The following is a 20,388-nucleotide window of genomic DNA, read 5'->3' on the forward strand; positions in this document are numbered from 1 at the left end:
ATCAATATATTTCATTGAAAGTGATTGTCTTTTGTTTTAGCCATTGATCAACCTCATGCATACATGTTTATTTTCGTCTTTTGCATATTAAACTCCACTTATTTTGTTCTTAAGTCTTAGCTAATCAACAAATCACATAACTAAACTAGGCCGTGAGTCCTTTGGGAGAACGATACTTGGTCTTACCGAGTTTATTACTTGAAACGATTCGGTCATACTTGCCGATTGTTAATCAAGTTTGTGACATCATATTTTGGTGATCATAAATTTGTGCATCATGAGCAGTGCCAGTTTGCGCTATGTGTGGAAGAAGGCACTAATTTTGATGATGTGGAGAGAGTTTTATGTGTACCTGGAGGACATTTTCAAAGGAATAGAACTGCCTCTGTGGTGAATATTAGGAGGAGTGACTTGACTCCTCTTGCAAAGTATTGGATGGCATTTTCTCATGCCAACATTCAACCATGTTCTCATGTGTCAAACATCACTCTTAGCAGGGCACTCGTCCTTTACTGTGCGATCAGGAACTTGAATGTCAATATTGGACATGTAATAGCTGATGAGATAAGGGTATGCGTTAACACAACAAACAACAAAGCACCGTTAGGACATCCTTCTTTGATTACACACCTCTGCAAGATAGCTAGGGTGGGTACTTCTGCTCCACCATTTGAAAGGTCAAGGAAAGCAATTGATTAGGCCTATTACAGACATTACTGTGGAGGTGAGGATCTATTCCTTTGGAAGTGTCCTCCAGGTATGCACAATACTCTTTCAACATCCTCAAAGTCAGCACCTTCCTCCATGCTAAGAGCAAACTGGCATTGCTCACCAGCCCACACAGTATCCAGAAAGTTATTGATGGAGTCAGAATCATACCTGATAGCATGGCCTCTAACATAGCCCAAATAATTCTCAGCTGGATAATCACCAATCTTCTTTGCATTGGTGTAGAATTCTTTCACCACAGCTATGTTGGCAGGTGATGGATAAGTGGCTAGCTTTCCCCAATCATTCCCTAACACTTGCTCTCCAAATTGAGGAGCAAAGTTAGGTATCATTCCAACCTTTCTCTCCATTAGAAGTCTCCTGTCCTGAACCACCCTAAAGTGCTTCTCATGTTTCCTAGAGAGGAACCTGCCATTATGGGGCTGCTCTGGTTCCTTTTCCTTTCTCTTGGTTGCCATGGTTTTCAATCTCTTTCCTGAAGAGGATGCCATTCCTACATTCAAACATAAATCCAAAACCACAGAACATGATGTTAATCATTAGTAAACACAAAACAAAACTCCTTTTGAAGCTAAACCACCGCTGAGGGCCAGAATTTCCCCTCAGCGCCACCAGCGCCACATTCCAACACGCAAAAATCAGAAAAAAACAAATCTGGCAGAGTGCCGCTCAGCGGTAATTTACCCCTCAGCGGTAACTCTGCAGATTTTTGAAAAATCAATTTTAAAGCTTCCCTAACTCCACCCAAATGCAATTTTCAGTTTTCCAGTTCATAATCATGCAGTTTAATCGGTTCAAACATCAAATATATCATCAAATCATGCATAGAAATCAAAACCCCTAAATATTCATGCTTTGACAATCACATTCAAATTCAAGAACCCTAGAATGAACAAAATGCATTTTACTTACTTGGGTGGAGATGCTAGATGATATGAGAATGCTTCCAAACTAGAATGCTCTCTTCCAACCCCAAACTTTGATAGCACACTAGTGTAAAAGTGAGTGGAAGAGAAATTTTCTAAAGAGGGAAGAGTGAAAAGATGTGGAAAACCTAGGAGAAGGTGTGTGGAAGTGTTTGTGCAGAGAGAAGTCTGGAAATAAACCCTAAAACGCAGCTTGGGGTATAAAAATACCCTAATGGGCTCGGGTCCCGCTAAGGGGAACTAAAGCCCAATCTGCGAGAGTACCGCTCAGCGGTAAAATACCGCTCAGCGGCACTTTCGTGATGTGCTCCTCTCCTTCTTTTCTTGACCTACGTGCCTTCCCTACATGTCCCTCATAGGTTCCCTGCAATTCAATGTTAAAAATGCTTGTGCAAATCCTAAAAATAAACAAACAGAAAACAATCAATCAACTGGGTTGCCTCCCAGGTAGCGCTTGTTTAACGTCACGAGCCTGACCCAAAATCCACCAACACCCATCAGTAGGTGTTTCAAACTTACCAACACCCATCAGTAGGTGCAAAATCTTCTCACCAACACCCATCAGTAGGTGTTACAAACTTAGTATCCTTCAGTAGATACTTAATCACCTAGCATCCTTCAGTAGATGCTAGATCCAACAAAAATAATTACAGAATAATATCCACAATTTAAAAGTTACAAAACCAAATTAAAAGTTTTTAAATCCACTGGGTTGCCTCCCAGCAAGCGCTCTTTTAACGTCATTAGCTTGACCCAGTAAAGCTCATGTTCCTTCTTCTTTTTCTTCTTTCTACTGAACTTCTTCAGAAATTTGATCAAACCAGGAACCTATTGCAATGTCTCAATCATAGGAACTTTAATCTCCAATTTCTTGAAGATTTCCATAAAGCACTTGAATTTCTTTTCCTTCCTATGATTCTTCTTTAGATGAGGATGTGATTTTTCATATGATTTCTTCTTCTTTCCTCTCATCTTCTTTTTCTTACGCTTTCTCTCCCCAAATTTTCTCTTTTTCTTTTCTTTTAATTTTTTCTTCCTTTCTCTTTTTCTCCTCAACTTCTTTATCTTCACACAAATTTTCTTTTTCTCTTCTCTCTCAACCAATTCTTTTTCTTTTTCTTCATCTTTATCTTTCTCACTCAACTCTTCTTTCTCTTTTCTCTCTACCCTTTCCTCATCTCCCTCTAATTTTTCCTCATCAAGAATCTTGTCACTTTCAGTGATAATGACTTGCCCTTCCTCCTTAAGGTTAACATCAGTATTAACATCATCATTTAATATCTGACTAATGTGACGAAGTTGCATCTCCATTCTTTTACATGATTCTTCAATGCTTTTCTGAGTAGAGTCGGAATTTTTCAAAAATCGTTGAAGGGTGTCCTCCAACCTATCCAAACTTCCTGATAGAAAGGGTTGTTGCTGCCATTGTTGTTGTGGTTGGTTCTCAAATTGTCCGGCAGCTTGCCAAAATTGGCTTTGATCCATGCTTGAGTGAGGTTCCCACCATTGGTTGAGATTACTTTGGTAGAATTGAGTGCCCCTATAGTTAAACTCTTGACCAAATTGCATTCTGCAGACATTAGGCACAAAACCCTAAAAACAATTGTTAGCCCAAAAAGATATAGGAGAAGATAGAGATTCAAAAGATAAAAAGATTTAGAAGATAGAAGATTTAGAAGATAGAATGAAATAAAACCTAATCTAAAATAAAATCTAATCTAAAAGATAAAAATAAAATCTAACCTAAAAAAAAATCTAATCTAATCTAATCAAATAAAATAAAATCTAACCTAACCTAAAAGATAGAATAAAATAAAATAAAATCTAATCTAAAAAGATAAAAAGATAAAATCTAATAAAATAAAATAAAATCTAATCTAAAAAAATAAAATAAAATCAAATAAAAACTGAAAAATAAAAAACAGAAAATAAAACAGAAAACAGAAAAACAGAAAACAGAAAAAAATAAAATAAAATCAAATAAAATACAAACTGAAAAATATAAACAGAAAAATAGAATAAAATAAAATAAAAATTCGAAATTTAAAATAAAATAAAAAAAAATAAGTCAAAGATAATCAATAATCACACAAATTAACCAGTTAAACCACGAGTCCCCGGCAACGGCGCCAAAAACTTGATGGACAAATTTGTAAGCACCAAAATATGATGTCACAAACTTGTTTCACAATCGGCAAGTATGACCGAATCGTTCAAGTAATAAAACTTGGTAAGACCAAGTATCGTTCTTCCCAAAGGACTCACGGCCTAGTTTAGTTATGTGATTTCTTGATTAGCTAAGACTTAAGAAAACAATGATTGAAAATTTAATATGCAAGACGAAAATAAACATGTATGCATGAATTGATCAATGGCAAAGACATAAGATAAACACTTTCAATGGATTAAATGAATGAATATGTTGTTGGGGGTCAATTTCATCTCATCCACTCTCATATATTTTAGGAATTCCTCTTTCAAATCATCATTGTTAATGCCACTCTCTAATGTACCATTCTAGATGGCTTCTCCCTAATCAAATAGTTCATACAATTCCTAGCATTCCTAATGATTAGTTCATGAGTGCAGGAGCTTAAGGCAACCAATATAATGTTGTCAGTAAAATATTGGGAGAAATTCCCCGGATCTAGATTTCCCCGTACGTGTCCGTATCAACAAAACCAATAATCATGCATTAGAATGAGTTAAACAATGCAAGCATTGAGCAAAGAGGAAAAACCCTAACTAATGATGAAAAGAAAGCATATGTCTTAATTCAAAGATGTACTCAACAAATCCATATATGAGAGCTTCAAGAGATTACATTGATTCCCCAACAAACATACAAGGTTTAGTTCACCATATTCATGGTGAACCTAGATGAATAACAATGAAAGTATGAAAGAATAAACCCAATAAAGTGGAAGAGGTAGCCTGAGCATCCAAGATCCTCCTTCAAAGGGGTGAAAGAGAGAGTGTTTGCCTCGTTTCTGCCAAAGATCTCTAACTAAAGGACGTGCAAGCCCTTATATACTAATCTAGAGTTACAAAAGATTACAAAAGTCCAAGCCCAAAAAGTGCCGCTCAGCGCCATTTACCGCTCAGCGGTGGTTACGCGTCTTCTTTCTTCCCCTCAGCGGCCATTTGCCCCTCAGCGGTTCCAACGCCACCTCTTGAGTGCCGCTCAGCGGTAGTTTGCCGCTGAGCGGTGCCTTCGACTTCTCTTTTTGCACTCTTCCTTGTCTTTTCTAATGTCCTCTCTCTCATTCTTTACTTCTTTCACCAAATTCACCTTAAAACCTGCACAAAAACACTCAAATCAAGCATAAACCTGTCCAGCTCTCTTATTTCTGAAAATATAAACAAAATGCATGATTTCAAGCTAGTTTCTAAGTCTAAAGGTTGCTTTTAGTATCACTTTTAAGCATGAAAATAACAGTTTTTCAACTGTTATCACAACCCCAAACTTAGAACTTTGCTTGTCCTCAAGCAAACAAAATGTAACTCCATCTCCAACCAATTCATATGATGGTTCACTCATTCAAAATCCTGTTTTCAAGATAAGTAAAAACTTCACTCAAACTTATGACCGAGAGTTAATTCAAGATGTGCACATGCTTTAGTGTTCACAAAGTCATTTAAGTTCCAACAAATGCTATTTTTCATGAATGATCAATCAATTAAGCATGGATGTTCATGTGCTTATGGAATATTTCCTCACTAGGTAAAGTGTTTCACTCAACACACAAGTGTATAAGAGGTAAAGTGTTTCTCTCATTCACTCCACTATCACAATGTCACATGAATCAACTTTGCCTTTCATTTAACCACAATCAAATACATTCACAAGCATGCATCATCACAAGGACTTTTCAATGGCTTATAATGTGGCTGGGCTAACAAGAAAATTGGTTTTTCTGGATCACAAAATCCTTGAGTTAAGAGAATCATAACAACACAATCTTCTTATTCATTCCCAACTTTCTTTTGCCTTTGCTTTTGCATTTGCATTGAGCTTTGCTTCTTTTTCTTTTCTTTTCTTTGCATATTCTTACTTTTTAGCTGTTAGCTCAATGCTTTTTCCTTTTTCATGTTTCCCCAATAACCCCAAACTTGAACATTTAACAATACCACACAAGATCTTCTACTTAACTCAAGGTAAAGATTTTCAATCAAGGGTGTTCAGTGTATATTTAAGGCTAAGGGTTCAAAGGATAGAACACAACGTGTTCTCTTTTAGAAGGCTAACTTTATGAATTTGGCCAATAAAAAGGGTTTCAAAAACACGGCCTTTGATCATATGATGCAAAACAAGCAATTAATTCAATCATAGAAAACCTGGGCAAAGTCATTCATGCTTTCAAAGTAACAGCATTCAACAATAACAACTCTGGAGCTCAAAACCTCACATATAAGCTCATTCACATTTGACATGCACATCCTGCTTAATTTCACAATCACAATCATGATATTATGCATTTGTTCACAAAGCTTGTGAATCACCTGTATAAGCATTTTAATGTGCACATCATCTCAACATCAATCAATCAATAAGCATCATCAAGCATTACTTATCACACAATCACAGTTAATAGCAAACCATCATAACAAACCAGGTGTTCAATAGAGTACATCAAACCCTAATCTAAAAACAAAAACAAATAAGTTCAGAAAACTTAAACCACAAAAGCATAATCATATGATAGCATTCATCAGTAAATGCTATCTCAGCTCCTCATCAGTCCCAGCTCTCTGTATCTTCCTCTTCCTCTTCATCATCATCTTCATCAAATGCATCCTCCTCCTCAGCTTCATCTTCATCCATGTCTCGGGCTGAAGCTTCAGCTGCTTCAGCTCCTCCATGCCATGGTTCTTCTGGCCAAGCTACCACATTATGGAATTCATCCATAGTTCACCTGTGTGCTGGAGGGGTATCATACACCCCCACTATCATCTCAGCCGTGGCCACCTGCCCTCTGTGGATGGACTGCAACTGAGCACCTATAAGAGACATATACATGTCCCTCATCTGGAATGGTTCTGCCTCATGAGTATCAGCAGAAGTCCTGCCCTGTGCTGGCCTTCTCTCTCTACGAGCCTGGCGTGGTGGAACTGGCTGGGCTGCCTCCTCACCTCCACAGTACTGTCTGTAATAGGCCTCATCTATAGCTTTTCTTGGCCTCTCAAATGGTGGAACAGAAGTGTCCACCCCAGCTAGCTTGCAAAGGTGAGTGATCAAAGAAGGATGTCCCAGTGGTGCTTTGTTGTTTGAGGTGTTAGCACACACACTAATCTCATCAGCTATCACCTGCCCAATATTAACATTCAAGTTTCTGATAGCACAATAGATGAATAATGCCCTGCTGAGAGTGATATCTGACACATGTGAGCATGGCTGAATGTTGGCATGAGAAAATGCCATCCAATACTTTGCAAGAGGAGTCAAGTCTGTCCTCCTAATGTTAACCACTGCTCTAGATCTATTCCTTTGGAAGTGTCCTCCAGGTATGCACAATACTCTTTCAACATCCTCAAAGTCAGCACCTTCCTCCATGCTAAGAGCAAACTGGCATTGCTCACCAGCCCACACAGTATCCAGAAAGTTATTGATGGATTCAGGATCATACCTGATAGCATGGCCTCTAACATAGCCCAAATAATTCTCAGCTGGATAATCACCAATCTTCTTTGCATTGGTGTAGAATTCCTTGACCACAGCTATGTTGGCAGGTGCTGGATAGGTGGCTAGCTTTCCCCAATCATTCCCTAACACTTGCTCTCCAAATTGAGGAGCAAAGTTAGGTGTCATTCCAACCTTTCTCTCCATTAGAAGTCTCCTGTCCTGAACCACCCTAAAGTGCTTCTCATGTTTCCTAGAGAGGAACCTGCCATTATGGGGCTGCTCTGGTTCCTTTTCCTTCCTCTTGGTTGCCATGGTTTTCAATCTCTTTCCTGAAGAGGATGCCATTCCTGCATTCAAACACAAATCCAAAACCACAGAACATGATGTTCATCATTAGTAAACTCAGAACACAACTCCTTTCGAAGCTAAACCACCGCTGAGGGCCAGAATTTCCCCTCAGCGCCACCAGTGCCACATTCAAACACGCAATAAACCAGAAAAAAAACAAATCTGGCAGAGTGCCGCTCAGCGGTAAATGCCGCTCAGCGGTGATCTGCAGATTTTTGCAAATCTCTTTTTAAAACAGTCCTAACTCCACCCAAATGCAATTTTCAGTTTTCCAGTTCATGATCAAGCAGTTTAATCGGTTCAAACATCAAATATATCATCAAATCATGCATAGAAACTAAAACCCCTAAGTATTCATGCTTTGACAATCACATTCAAATTCAAGAACCCTAGAATGAACAAAATGCATTTTACTTACTTGGGTGGAGATGCTAGATGATATGAGAATGCTTCCAAACTAGAATGCTCTCTTCCAACCCCAAACTTTGATGACACACTAGTATAAAAGTGAGTGGAAGAGAAATCTTCTAAAGAGGGAAGAGTAGAAAGATGTGGAAAACCTAGGAGAAGAGGTGTGGAAGTGTTTATGCAGAGAAGAACTTGAAAGAGTGTAAAAACGCGCAGCTTAGGGTTTAAAAATACCCCAATGGGCTCGGGTTCCGCTAAGGGGAACTTAAGCCCATCTGCGTTAGTACCGCTCAGCGGTAAATGCCGCTCAGCGGCACTTTCGTGATGTGCCCTTCTCCTTCTTTTCTTGACCTACGTGCCTTCCTAGCATACCCCTCATAGGTTCCCTGCAATTCAATGTTAAAAATGCTTATGCAAACCCTAACTAAAATAGACAAACAGAAAACAATCAATCAACTGGGTTGCCTCCCAGGTAGCGCTTGTTTAACGTCACGAGCCTGACCCAAAATCCACCAACACCCATCAGTAGGTGTTAAATTTTCTTACCAACACCCATCAGCAGGTGTTACAAACCTAGCATCCTTCAGTAGATGCTTAACCACCTAGCATCCTTCACTAGATGCTGGATCCAACAAAAAAAATAATTACAGAATAATATCCACAATTTAAAAGTTACAAAACCAAATCAAAAGTTTTTAAATCCACTGGGTTGCCTCCCAGCAAGCGCTCTTTTAACGTCATTAGCTTGACCCAGTAAAGCTCAAGTTCCTTCTTCTTTTTCTTCTTCTTCCTACTGAACTTCTTCAGAAATTTGATCAAACCAGGAACCTGTTGCAGTGTCTCAATCATAGGAACTTTAATCTCCAATTTCTTGAAGATTTCCATGAAGCACTTAAATTTCTTTTCCTTCCTATGATTCTTCTTTAGATGAGGATGTGATTTTTCATGTGATTTCTTCTTCTTTCCTCTCATCTTCTTTTTCTTCCTTTTTCTCTCCCTAAATTTTCTCTTTTTCTCTTCTTTTATTTTTTTCTTCCTTTCTCTTTTTCTCCTCAACTTCTTTATCTTCACACAAATTTTCTTTCTCTCTTCTCTCTCAACCAATTCTTTTTCTTTTTCTTCATCTTTATCTTTCTCACTCAACTCTTCTTTCTCTTTTCTCTCTACCCTTTCCTCATCTCCCTCTAATTTTTCCTCATCAAGAATCTTGTCACTTTCAGTGATAATGACTTGCCCTTCCTCCTTAAGGTTAACATCAGTATTAACATCATCATTTAATATCTGACTAATGTGACGAAGTTGCATCTCCATTCTTTTACATGATTCTTCAATGCTTTTCTGAGTAGAGTCGGAATTTTTCAAAAATCGTTGAAGGGTGTCCTCCAACCTATCCAAACTTCCTGATAGAAAGGGTTGTTGCTGCCATTGTTGTTGTGGTTGGTTCTCAAATTGTCCAGCAGCTTGCCAAAATTGGCTTTGATCCATGCTTGAGTGAGGTTCCCACCATTGGTTGAGATTACTTTGGTAGAATTGAGTGCCCCTATAGTTAAACTCTTGACCAAATTGCATTCTGCAGACATTAGGCACAAAACCCTAAAAACAATTGTTAGCGCAAAAAGATATAGGAGAAGATAGAGATTCAAAAGATAAAAAGATTTAGAAGATAGAAGATTTAGAAGATAGAATGAAATAAAACCTAATCTAAAATAAAATCTAATCTAAAAGATAAAAATAAAATCTAACCTAAAAAAAAGATCTAATCTAATCTAATCAAATAAAATAAAATCTAACCTAACCTAAAAGATAGAATAAAATAAAATAAAATCTAATCTAAAAAGATAAAAAGATAAAATCTAATAAAATAAAATAAAATCTAATCTAAAAAAAATAAAATAAAATCAAATAAAAACCGAAAAATAAAAAACAGAAAATAAAACAGAAAACAGAAAAACAGAAAACAGAAAAAAAATAAAATAAAATCAAATAAAATACAAACTGAAAAATATAAACAGAAAAATAAAATAAAATTAAAAAAATTCGAAATTTAAATTAAAAATAAAAAAATAAGTCAAAGATAATCAATAATCACACAAATTAACCAGTTAAACCACGAGTCCCCGGCAACGGCGCCAAAAACTTGATGGACAAATTTGTAAGCACCAAAATATGATGTCACAAACTTGTTTCACAATCGGCAAGTATGACCGAATCATTCAAGTAATAAAACTTGGTAAGACCAAGTATCGTTCTTCCCAAAGGACTCACGGCCTAGTTTAGTTATGTGATTTCTTGATTAGCTAAGACTTAAGAAAACAATGATTGAAATTTTAATATGCAAGACGAAAATAAACATGTATGCATGAATTGATCAATGGCAAAGACATAAGATAAACACTTTCAATGGATTAAATGAATGAATATGTTGTTGGGGGTCAATTTCATCTCATCCACTCTCATATATTTTAGGAATTCCTCTTTCAAATCATCATTGTTAATGCCACTCTCTAATGTACCATTCTAGATGGCTTCTCCCTAATCAAATAGTTCATACAATTCCTAGCATTCCTAATGATTAGTTCATGAGTGCAGGAGCTTAAGGCAACCAATATAATGTTGTCAGTAAAATATTGGGAGAAATTCCCCGGATCTAGATTTCCCCGTACGTGTCCGTATCAACAAAACCAATAATCATGCATTAGAATGAGTTAAACAATGCAAGCATTGAGCAAAGAGGAAAAACCCTAACTAATGATGAAAAGAAAGCATATGTCTTAATTCAAAGATGTACTCAACAAATCCATATATGAGAGCTTCAAGAGATTACATTGATTCCCCAACAAACATACAAGGTTTAGTTCACCATATTCATGGTGAACCTAGATGAATAACAATGAAAGTATGAAAGAATAAACCCAATAAAGTGGAAGAGGTAGCCTGAGCATCCAAGATCCTCCTTCAAAGGGGTGAAAGAGAGAGTGTTTGCCTCGTTTCTGCCAAAGATCTCTAACTAAAGGACGTGCAAGCCCTTATATACTAATCTAGAGTTACAAAAGATTACAAAAGTCCAAGCCCAAAAAGTGCCGCTCAGCGCCATTTACCGCTCAGCGGTGGTTACGCGTCTTCTTTCTTCCCCTCAGCGGCCATTTGCCCCTCAGCGGTTCCAACGCCACCTCTTGAGTGCCGCTCAGCGGTAGTTTGCCGCTGAGCGGTGCCTTCGACTTCTCTTTTTGCACTCTTCCTTGTCTTTTCTAATGTCCTCTCTCTCATTCTTTACTTCTTTCACCAAATTCACCTTAAAACCTGCACAAAAACACTCAAATCAAGCATAAACCTGTCCAGCTCTCTTATTTCTGAAAATATAAACAAAATGCATGATTTCAAGCTAGTTTCTAAGTCTAAAGGTTGCTTTTAGTATCACTTTTAAGCATGAAAATAACAGTTTTTCAACTGTTATCAGCCGTGAGTCCTTTGGGAGAACAATACTTGGTCTTACCGAGTTTTATTACTTGATACGATTCGGTCATACTTGCCGAGGGTTAAACAAGTTTTTGGCGCCGTTTTTCGGTGTTCATAAATTTGTCATCAGTCACATACCAGCTGAATTTGACGTAACATTCTATTCACACAATTAATTGTCCCAACCACTCCAATGCCCTTCACATCGATAAATAAGTAGACCATTTGAAAACCTATCCTACATAACTTCGGTAATCAAATTCATGTTAACTTTTTTCAACTCTTTTAGTTGTTTTCGTTCACTAAATGAAGACATTTCTTTGTTAACCATGAAGGCAAAGGGCTAAAACAGTGGAAAATGTTAAGACTTATGAATTTCAAGTAGACCCTTTGAAAACCTATCCTACATAACTTCGGTAATCAAATTCATGTTAACTTTTTTCTTGTGTTTTCCTTCTTTTCCTTTACTAAACAAAGACATTTCTTTGTTAACCATGAAGGTATGGGGGGAAAACACAGAAAAAATTAACACTTATGAATTCCAAGTAGACCCTTTCAAAACCTATGCTATATTACTTCTGCAACCAAATTCATGTTAACTTTTTCCTTTGGTTTTCTTTTTTTACTTCCTGGTTTTGGTTATAATGTCTTCCATCATCTTTGGTCTTCATTTTAGATTAAGTGTTTTGTAAGAGGAGATTTCCTTTCAAAATCCTCTAAGTTATAGGACGTCGGTGATCCCAAAAAGTAGACGTCAATCACCAGGCCTTTGCGTCCAATTCACCCAATATTCGACGTCAACTTTATAAGTTTAACTTGTCTTGGAGTTGTTTCCACCATAGGAAATCAAATAGCTCTGAAATCTAATGGTATAAGACAACTTCAAGAAAATTTAAAAAACGATTCATACATTGTTGAGTGATGAAGTTGAACATCTTCTTTATATAATTATTTTAGATCATAAAATTATTTCAACATTAAACATATCGTGAACCATTATTCTTTTTCCTAAGCGTTTCCCTTTCAGTAAGATAACTTAAACATTTATGTACTATAAAAAGCATTTTGTTGACTTGAATTTCAAAGCCCACCTTCATATGAACTGAGACCTGAATGCGACACTTTGAAATTCAATTGAGCAGATTGCAATTTGAGGAACAGAAATGATTCGAAATCTAAGGAAAAGAAAACACAAAGGATATAAAAACCATGAATCCTAATATGTTCAACAGAGAAACAGGATGGCAGGGATTACAAGAAATTTAAGCTATATTTATAGATGAAATGACGACGTTCAAACATCATTCAGTGGAAAGTAATACATCTCTTTTGATTCAACTAAGAACTAAACGACGTCCAGCCCCCAACAAAAGACGTGAAAAACATCGTCGGAAACATTGTCCCACTACTCCACAGAGTCGGACGTGGTATTGAATGATTAAAAATTAAAAAAAAATATTAAAAATTATATGATCCGCTGACGAAAATTAAATCATTACAAAAACAGTACATCGTGTAATTATGATTAGAAACTGCCACATCGTATGAAGGTCGGAGCCCCATACAATTCGATGTTCAAACATCATTCAGTGAAAAAGTAAAAATCTCTTTTGATTCTGATATTGTATGAATGTCGAAGCCCCTCCAAAATTCGACGTTCAAACATCCTTCACTGAAATCGAAGACGTGTAATTATCTCCTTACTGAGTAATCGAAGACATTCTATGATAAATAATGATATGGGACGTCATTAATGACAAATATTTGACCCAATCTCCAAACCTTTGCATCGTTTGTAGTCAATACTCAACATCAATATTATAAATTTAATTTATATTTCATTTGTTTCCACCATAAGAACTAATTGACGTCCAGCCCCCAACAAAAGACGTTAAAAATATCGTTGGAAAATGCACACCATTAATGTCCCACTGCTCCACAGACTCGGACATGCCATTGAATGATTAAAAATTAAAAGGAAAAAAATACTAAAAATTAGATGATCCGCCTAGCAAAATTAAATCATTTTAAAAGCATTACACATTATTAATAACCTACACCTCGAAGCCCCGCACAATTCGACGTTTAAACATCACTAAAAAAGTAAAAAATCTCTTTGGATTCTTAAGACTCCTTGCTGACTAAACGTAGGCATTACTATGATGAATAATGATATAGCATGTCCTCGAGCATAAATAATTGACATCAATATCCTAAACGTCGAAGCCCTGCACAATTCGACGTTCAAACATCATTCATTGAAAAAGTAAAAAATCTCTTTGGATTCTTAAGAACTCCTTGCTGACTAAACGTAGATATTTCTATGATGAATAATGATATAGGATGTCCTCGAGCACCAATGGTTGACATTAACTTTCTAAACGTCGAAGCCCCTACGAATTTGACGTTCAATCATCATTCACTGAATAAGTAAAAAATCTCTTTCGATTCTTAAGACTCCTTGCTGACTAAACGTAGACATTACTATGATGAATAATTATATAGCACGTCCTCAAGCACAAATAATTGACATCAATACCCTGAACGTCGAAGCCCCGCACAATTCGACGTTCAAACATCATTCATTGAAAAAGTAAAAATCTCTTTGAATTCTTAGGAACTCCTTGCTGACTAAACATAGATATTTCTATGATGAATAATGATATAGGATGTCCTCGAGCACCAATGATTGACATTAACTTTCTAAACGTCGAAGCCCCTACGAATTCGACGCTCAATCATCATTCAGTGAATAAGTAAAAAATCTCTTTGGATTCTTCTGAAGTCCTTGTTGACTAAATGAATTGTTCTTCTGCATCTTCAGGTTCCTTATAGCAGCTTCATTGCTTTTCTAAGTAGAAAGACTCGCCTGAATGAATTGTTGGAGAGTTTCCTCAAGCTTTGTAATTTTGTCAAATAGAGAGGGTTGTTGTTGCCATTGTTATTGTTGTTGCTATGGTGGTCTATTGAATTGTCCACCAGTTTGCCCAAACTAACTTTGTCCATTGCTAGGATGAGATTTCCACCCTTGATTATAATTGTTGGGATGAAACTGATTGCCCATTTAACTAACTTCTTCATTGATATTCTCAGGCACAACACATTGACCATTGATATGATCACCACCACATTATTCACAAAGTTGTTGTTGAACTTGTGAGACATTCCGACACTCCTTTGGTGGCTGAGGGAGTTTCTTTGTCAATACCTTTAACTGTTGAGTGATAATCTTATTTTGAGCAAGCAAGGCATCATAAGATTGTAACTGTAACACTCCCTTGGGTTTCGATGAAGTTCCTTTTTCATTGTGTATCTCATTGTCATTGGTAGCCATGTTTTCAATTAATTCATAGGCTTCCTCTAGAGTCTTGCACCTGATATTACCTCCAGTTGAGGCATCCAACATCAATTTGGTTTGTGAGCCAAGACCTCCAAGGAAAAGAATAACTACTGTTGCTTCATCAAAACCATGAGTGGGTGTCTTTCTTAGCAAGCCTTTGTATCTATCCCATGCTTGCCCTAATGTCTCCTCCATGCCTTGTTTGAAAGAAGAGATTTCCTACTTTCCTTTGCTGATCTTTGATTGTGGGAAGTATTTGTTCAATAACTTTGCGACCACATTTTCCCATTCAGTGAAACTGTTTTTAGGGAAAGAATTTAACCATAATTTAGCATTGCCTTCCAGTGAGAAAGGAAACAAACTCAATCTAATAGCATCATCAGGTACTCCATTCAGCTTCACAGTGTTGCGGATCTCATTAAAGGTGGTAAGATGCTCATATGGACTTTCATGTGACAGTCCATTGAACTGGTTGCTCTTCACAAGATGGATCAACGCAAGCTTCACCTCCATATTCGCGGCATTGACTCTCGGCTTTGCAATGCTGTTGATGGAAACCTAATTAGGCAAACCATCCAAAGGAGTACTAACTCATGCTAAGTCTAGGAAAAGGAAGTTAAAGAAGAACTTTTAAAGGCTCTTTCTTAATTTTCTTTCTCTATGTCTTAGAAGGATTCATCTTTTAATACTATATGTTTGTTTTGTTTTATAGGATACAATAAAAGCAATAGCCATGGTTAACCAATCAGATTTGGGAAAAGCACTTCAAGGGATCAGCACCAAGGCCGCTCCAACGCCCTCACGCAGGGGGGGCTCCAGCTTAGATGCACCAAATGGACTTCCTGGCTCACGTGCGCTCCAGCGCCTTTAGCCAAGGCGGGCTCCAGCGCTAGCGAAGCAGCCTGAAGCACATTTTGGCAACATTGTACATGTGCAAGTGAATATTGCAGTTTTAATTTCTATCACTGTTTTGGTATTCTTATATGCTGGTTTAATTTGTTTTTGCTTGAGTTCAAGTGCTAGACAAGTTATATATATACCAATAACGGCAATGAGAACTTGTTCTAGCCTTGGTGATACAAGTTGAAGCACTAGAAATCAATCTTGATTTCCATACTGTGTGAACTCTGCTGTAGGAAAATTTATTTCTGTTTTAATTCATGGATCTGTTTTCAATTTGGTTTCTTTGATTCTCAAGATTTTTACAACTTTGTTTGATGTTATTGAAGGATGCTAAAGGTGTGGCAGACCATAATAAGCAATGAAATGCAATATGCATAGCTTGGTTGCTCAAAATCCTTAGCATCTCACTATTTCAGTTTTCATTTCTAGCTTTCACCGTGCTAAAATTCTTTGTTTGGTCTAATTCCAGTTTGTTCATGCTAAGCTTTTCAATTCTAGCTTAGATCAGTGCATTCATACTTCTTTGAGTCAATTTTATTGTTGCTTAAGCCTTTTGATTCTTGGAAAGCTGTTTTTGGTGGTGAAATAGTGCATTTTACTGCGTAATTTGGTACAGCAGAGGTGATGTTTCGAAATCTGCTGTCACAGTGTTGTTTAAGAGTTCGAGCAAGTTTAAGTTGATGGTTTAAAACTGCTAGCACTGTTCATTTGGTCAGAACTTAGTCTATATGCATATTAGCCTTTTAAACCATCACTTTTTGAGTAAAAATGAAAGTGGAATGATGATTTTGAGTTGCCAGCAGTTTATAAGTTGTTTTAGAGTTTAAACACACTCAAAATCATCAATTAAAGTTCCGTGAACTGTTAGTTGTGAGTTTAAAACACTTTCACACGAATTTGAGTCTTAAACCACCATATTAGTCCACGTTTTCTAGTGCAGGGAACATTTTCCAGCCACTCTTTGAGATTTTCTTTAATCAAATTCATTTCTGGATTGGTAAAAGTTGGTTCAATGTTTGAAAATGAAAATTAATGATCAAAAGAAGAATAATCAAGTGATAAAAAGCTTATAGAACCTTACAATCCAGTTTAGAGGCCCTAAAACTCAAAAACTCAAAATCTGAATGTCATTGGGGCATTTTATCAAACACCTTTGTAAAATATCAAACAGTTTGGGTCTGGATGGATTTTGATCTGCGAATTTGATTTTTCTTGCTTTCTTAATCTGTTCTAGAGCTTTTATTAAGTTCCTTTTGTGTTCTTGCTTTCATTCCAGCCTTGTTCCATTTGAATTCCTCAATTTTTTGGCTTCCAAGTTTTTCAATTCATAAAAACCATATGTTGAAAACTAGTGCAAAATTTTAAAATTGTTTGGTGTCTTTTTTGGTGAATTTTGGAGCAGTTTTGACTTCTGATTGAGGCATCTAGAGGCTGAAATCTACACCTACTATGGTAGCCTTTTAGGAAGTGGTTAGGGGATTGAAATTGGATCAAGAAGGAGGATTTTACAGCAGCAAATTCTCCTTTGTCCAGCAGCTGCAGTTTGCTGTTCCAGCAGCATTTATAACCAGAAAAAGCTCAACTCACACACTGCTTTTGAGTGGCACATTGCAGCAGCCAAAGTGATGCACAAATTTATGATCACCAAAATATGATGTCACAAACTTGATTAACAATCGGCAAGTATGACCGAATCGTTTCAAGTAATAAACTCGGTAAGACCAAGTATCGTTCTCCCAAAGGACTCACGGCCTAGTTTAGTTATGTGATTTGTTGATTAGCTAAGACTTAAGAACAAAATAATTGGATTTTACTATGCAAAAGACGAAAATAAACATGTATGCATGAGGTTGATCAATGGCTAAAACAAAAGACAAGCACTTTCAATGAAATATATTGATGAATATGTTGTTGGGGGTCAATTTCATCTTATCCACTCTCATATATTTTAGGAATTCAACATTCAAGTCATCAGTGTTAATGCCACTCTCTAAATTACCTTTCAAGAAGGCTTCTCCCTAATTACGAGTTCAAATAATTCCTAGCATTCCTAATAATTAGTTTTTTTAGCACAGGAGCTTAAGGCAACCAATATACTATTGGGAGAAATTCCCCGGATCTAGACTTCCCCGTACGTTCCCGTATCGACAAAACCAATAATCATGCATTGAATGAGTTAAACAAAGCAAGCATTGAGCAAAGAGGAAAAACCATAACTAAGGATGAAAGAAAGCATAAGTCTTAGATTAAGATGCAAGCACAAATTCCATATATGAGAGCTTCAAAAGATTACATTGATTCCCTAACAAACATACAAGGTTTAGTTCACCATATTCATGGTGAACATAGATGAACAATAATGAAAGAATGAAAGATAAAACCCTAGAAAGGTGAAGAGGTAGCCTGAGCATCCAAGATCCTCCTTCAAAGGGGTGGAAGAGAGAGTGTTTGCTTCGTTTCTGCCAAAGATACAAACCCTAGGACGTCCTAAAGCTTATATACTATACTAAAATTACAAAAAATCTAGGTCCAAGCCCATAAGTGTGCCGCTCATCGGTAAAGTACCGCTCAGCGGTAAGTGCGTGAGTAGTTTCTTCCCCTCAGCGGCCATTTTGCCCCTCAGCGGTTCCAACGTGAACTCCTGAGTGCCGCTCAGCGGTAAACTGCCGCTGAGCGGCAGTTGCGTCTTCTCCTTTTGCACTTTTTGATGTCTTTCTGATTTCATCTCTCTCCTTCTTCACTTCTTTCACCAAATTCACCTTAAAACCTGCATAAAAACACTGAAATCAAGCATAAACCTGTCCAGCTCTCTTATTTCTGAAAATATGAATAAAAGCATGATTTCAAGCTAGTTTCTAAGTGTTAAAGGTTGCTTTTAGTATCAATTTAAGCATGAAAATAACAGTTTTTCAACTGTTATCACAACCCCAAACTTAGAACTTTGCTTGTCCTCAAGCAAACAGGATGTAACTCAATCTTCTACCAATTCATATGATGGTTCACTTATTCAAAGATCCTCTTTTTCAAGATAAGTAAAAACTTCAATCAAACTTATGACCAAGGGTTCAATCAAGATGTGCACATGCTTTAGTGTTCACAAAGTCATTTAAATTCCAACAAATGGTATTTTTCATGAATGATCAATCAATTACGCATGGATGTTCATGTGTTCATGGAATATTTCCTCACTAGGTAAAGTGTTTCACTCACGCACAAGTGTATAAGAGGTAATCACTCATTCACTCTACTATCACAATGTCACATGAATCAAAAACATTCACAAGCATGCATCATCACAAGGACTTTTCAATGGCTTATAATGTGGCTGGGCTAACAAGAAAATTGGTTTTTCTGGATCACAAAATCCTTGAGTTAAGAGAATCATAATCAACACAATTATTCTTATTTTTCCCAACTTGCCTTTTGCATTTGCATTGAGCTTTGCTTCTTTTTTTTTTTCTTTTCTTTTCTTTTTCTTTGCATATTCTTACTTTTTAGCTCTTAGCTCAATGCTTTTCCTTTTTCATGTTTTTCCCAATAACCCCAAACTTGAACATTTAACAATACCACACAATATCTTCTACTTAACTCAAGGTAAAGATTTTCAATCAAGGGTTTTCAATTTATGTTCAAGGCTAAGGGTTCAAAGGATAGAACACAAAGTGTTCTCTTTTAGTGGGCTAACTTTATAAATTTGGCCAATAAAAAGGGTTCCAACAAACGGCCTTGATCATATGATGCAAAACAAGCAATTGATTCAATCATAGAAAACCTGGGCAAAATCATTCATGCTTTCAAAATAATAGCATTTAACAATAACAACTCTGGAGCTAAAAACCTCACATATAAGCTCATTCACATTTGACATACACATCCTGCTTAATTTCACAATCACAATCATAATATCCTGCATTTGTTCACAAAGCTTGTGAATCACCTGTATAAGCATTTTAATGTGCACATCATCTCAACATCAATCAATCAATAAGCATCATCAAGCATTACTTATCAAACAATCACAGTTAATAACAAACCATCATAACAAACCAGGTGTTCAATAGAGTACATCAAACCCTAATCTAAAAACAAAAACAAATAAATAAGTTCAGAAAACTTAAACCAACAAAAGCATAAGCATATGATAGCATTCATCAATAAATGCTATCTCAGCTCCTCATAAATCTGAGCTGTCCTCTGTATCTTCCTCTTCCTCCTCATCTTCATCATCTTCAAATGCATCATCATCATCAACTTCATCTTCTTCCATCTCTCTAACTGAAGCTTCAGCTACTTCAGCTCCTCCTCCATGCACTGGCTCCTCTGGCCAAGCTACCACATTATGGAATTCATCCATAGTCCACCTGTGGGCTGGAGGTGTATCATACATTCCTACAATCATCTCAGCAGTAGCCGCCTGTCCTCTATGAATGGACTGCAACTGAGGACCTATAAGAGACATATACATGTCCCTCATCTGGAATGGTTCTGCTTCATGTGTCTCAGCAGATATCTGGCTCAGCGCTGGCCCTCTCTCTCTACGAGCACGGCGTGGTGGAACTGACTGAGCTGCCTTCTCACCTCCACAGTACTGTCTGTAATAGGCCTCATCAATAGCTTTTCTTGGCCTCTCAAATGGTGGAGCAGAAGTGTCCACC

Source organism: Vigna umbellata, chromosome 11, assembly GCF_029865625.1.
Source record: "Vigna umbellata cultivar VRB3 chromosome 11, Vumbellata_1.0, whole genome shotgun sequence".
NCBI classification, from domain to species: Eukaryota; Viridiplantae; Streptophyta; class Magnoliopsida; order Fabales; family Fabaceae; genus Vigna; species Vigna umbellata.